The 3293-nt window shown below is 35.6% G+C and overlaps 1 protein-coding gene across 2 annotated transcripts in view; it reads right to left on the bottom strand.

The window, feature by feature from the left end:
* LOC117101736 (neuromedin-U receptor 1-like) overlaps positions 1-3293 on the bottom strand; it is a 29840-nt gene that overhangs the window by 10324 nt on the left and 16223 nt on the right. The window lies entirely within an intron of this gene.

The raw sequence follows: 3293 nt of genomic DNA, 5'->3' as shown, positions 1-3293 counted from the left end.
CAGGACCATAACTCCTTAAATTATGCATGAGCTCTAGTTAAATTTTTGGTTGTCGCAAAGATGGGCGGTAATTACCGGTTTCGCTTTTGAATGTCGATTATAAAATTGGTTCAGCTTGTATTGCTGAGAGGATGAAGGTTGTTTTACCTACTTTTATAAGCGAAACACAAAAAGACCTATATTTTCAGAAAATATCAAAATTAGCCGGTAGTACTTCCATTGGCACCTCAACCACAAAATAGCCTCTAATTTGCTGGCCTAACAGTATAGTATCCTAAATATGACATGTGTTGTAGCAATTGTATGCCCCTATAATAGTACTGATTCTGAAGGATATAAATGTTGAAAATGTTTGGAGACAAATTACGAGTACTTCGGACACAGTTGCTAACTTATTATCTTTTTATGAGAAATATTCCCTGTCAATTAATAGACAGTGATCCTGGCAACTATTGGCCAATTTCTTTACTTTCAATTATTTCAAAGTTGTTTGAAAGAGTTATATTTAATCAGTTATATAAGTTTTTAGATGAAAAAAAAAATCTTTTAAGTAATGTTCAATCTGGTTTTCGACCAATGCATTCAACACGTACATCTCTTATTCATGTAACTGAACAGTGGATAGATTTTATTGATAAAGGAAAAGTGATTGGGTTAGTCACACTTGATCTAAAAAAAAGCGTTCGACTCGGTCGACCACAAAATACTTGTGTATAAGTTAAGTAAACTTGGATTGGATAACATGGCATTGCAGTGGTTCAAATCTTATCTTTCAAATAGAAAAATGTTTACGGTTGTTGAAGAGGCCAGATCTGAGATTTTGAACGTAAATTATGGTGTCCCTCAAGGGTCCATACTAGGCCCTATTCTTTTTACGATTTTTGTTAACGGTTTTCCAAATTGTGTGTTGTCCTGTAGTGTTAACATGTTTGCGGACGATACCGCAATATTTTGCGCTGGGAGAACAGGTGAAGAAATTAGTAAATGTTAAATTGATCTTGCTAAAGTAAATAACTGGCTTAAGCAAAATAAAATCACCTTAAATACGAAGAAATGTAAATGAAAAGTAATGCTAATTGGGTCTCACCAGAAATTAAGATTTGTTAATCAGGTACTTAACATTAAAATTGGAAGCGAGCACATTAAACAAGTCGAATCGTGCAAATATTTAGGGATTATAATTGACCGACACTTAACATGGGAAAAACAAATTGATTTAGTTTGCTCTAAAGTTGCTAAGGGTATTGGGGCCTTAAAAAGAGTTAAATGTTTTGTCCCTAATGATTGTTTAATTACCTTATATAATTCTATCATCTTGCCTCATTTTGAGTATTGTAGCGAAGTTTGGGGCAACTGTAGTGATACTTTGGCTGCAAAACTTCAAAGATTTCAAAATAGGACGGGACGTGTTATCCTCGGTTGCAAATGGGATGAACCAGCTGCAACAGTGTTAGACAGTCTGAGCTGGCTAAGTCTGTATCTCGGTAGATCCAGGAAAGTGTCAATTTTTATGTATAAATCTGTCAAACTACTACTTATGCCCTTTTATATTCAAAATTTTTCAAATTTGAAAAACAAAGTGCTTACAGTTTGCGACATTTTGATTGCCTTAAACTCCATATTCCTAAACCTAACAGTAATTTCAAGAAACGTAGCATAGTGTAGGGGTTCACATCAATGGAATTGTCTCCCATTTGAGATTAAATCATCGCCTTCTCTTTCGATTTTTAAGTCAAATTTGTAATGTTATTCTTATATTTAATTATTATTCTATTATTATTATTATATTTATACTATATATAATTCTATTATACATTATATTATATTTGTCTTTTGTGTATATACGACCATTTGTAAAACAACCCTTGTGTTGACATTCTATCGTGTCTAAATAAAATAAATGAATGAATGAATGCCTATTTACTTTTATTTATATTGAATATGAACGAAATGTTTATGAGAAATTAACATTATACTGTACATAGAATTTTCTTCTAACACAAATCCCTGGTATATTGTATGTATGCCAAACTCTACTTTACATTACTGCATCACTCAAATAACCGACCGGATTCAACGCTGCTTTATATTTCAAAGACCGTGCTGTACGTAAACAGTGTCTAGGCATAGGGATATTATAATTACTATACTAAACATTAGTCCATTAATTTCACTGTGTCGACTAAACTGTCTCGACCAACTACCAAGACATTTTAAGGCCAACTCAGACAGCGTCGGCCGACGCAGCCCGACCCGATTTGTTGTCCTGTGTGAGTTCAACGCAGACGCGATGGTTTGCGTCGAGGGCAGTCGCGTCGTAGAATATTAAACATGTTTAATATTTCTCACGACGGCTTAAGACTGTCCCCGACGATAAATCGGGTTGGGCTGCGTCGGCCGACGCTGTCTGAGTTGGCCTTTAGCCTACCTTATTTTTCTGCCTTAAGTCAAAGATCTTATAAACACAAGATAGCGTTCTCCCCGATTTATGCGTGCAAATTCTGTAATAACGCATGACCGGCGCCCTCTTGCAAAATCGAAAACTTTTGAACCTTGACCGCTCTGACCATAGCATACGCCGCGCGACTTTACGTTAACGCGTAACAATTAGAAGCGTCCGATTTACAATGCGCCCTCTCTTTAGAACATAAGGAACAAATTAATGTACTTGGTAACGAACTTTGGCGTACGCGAACACCCTATCTCAGATCTATGGCAACGACTAGGCCGCCCTCTCCTAAAACTGAGTACTTTTCTGTGCCAAATCGACGCTTCTATTTCTTACGCGTAAAATCGCGGAGAACGCTATCTTGTGTTTATAAGATCTTTTTCTTTAGGTGTATGGAAAAAAAATAATGCGGGCGGGTGGGCAGTGTGGTGGATGTCTGTTCTGGTCCATTTGGAGGATTGCTCCATGCTGTGTCAATGTTCCGGTGGACTGAAGTAGTTTTTTTTTCCCGCCGCAACTTCTGATGCTCCATTGCTTGGTGATCAGTGACATGTTTTTTTCTTTATTATGATGTACTCTGTAAAGTTGTTTGTTGTGAAATTATGAACAAAAAAAAAACTTTATTTAACGGGGGTGACACTAACAGCAATTAAAAAGGGCCCTCTACAAAAACAACAAAATCAATTTCCAAATACAACAGTTAATAATAGGCCTACATCATTATCATGAACACAAATTCAGAATACAAGAAAAACCGTGGACAATAAAATGCAATATTTCATATTTACAATTATTTAAAATTGTAAATCAAACCAGGAACAGCCAATAACATATATATATATAT

Source organism: Anneissia japonica, unplaced genomic scaffold, assembly GCF_011630105.1.
Source record: "Anneissia japonica isolate Jap-2015-1 unplaced genomic scaffold, ASM1163010v1 scaffold284833_len178102_cov189, whole genome shotgun sequence".
NCBI classification, from domain to species: Eukaryota; Metazoa; Echinodermata; class Crinoidea; order Comatulida; family Comatulidae; genus Anneissia; species Anneissia japonica.
This window is presented reverse-complemented; position numbering and strand designations above follow the sequence as displayed.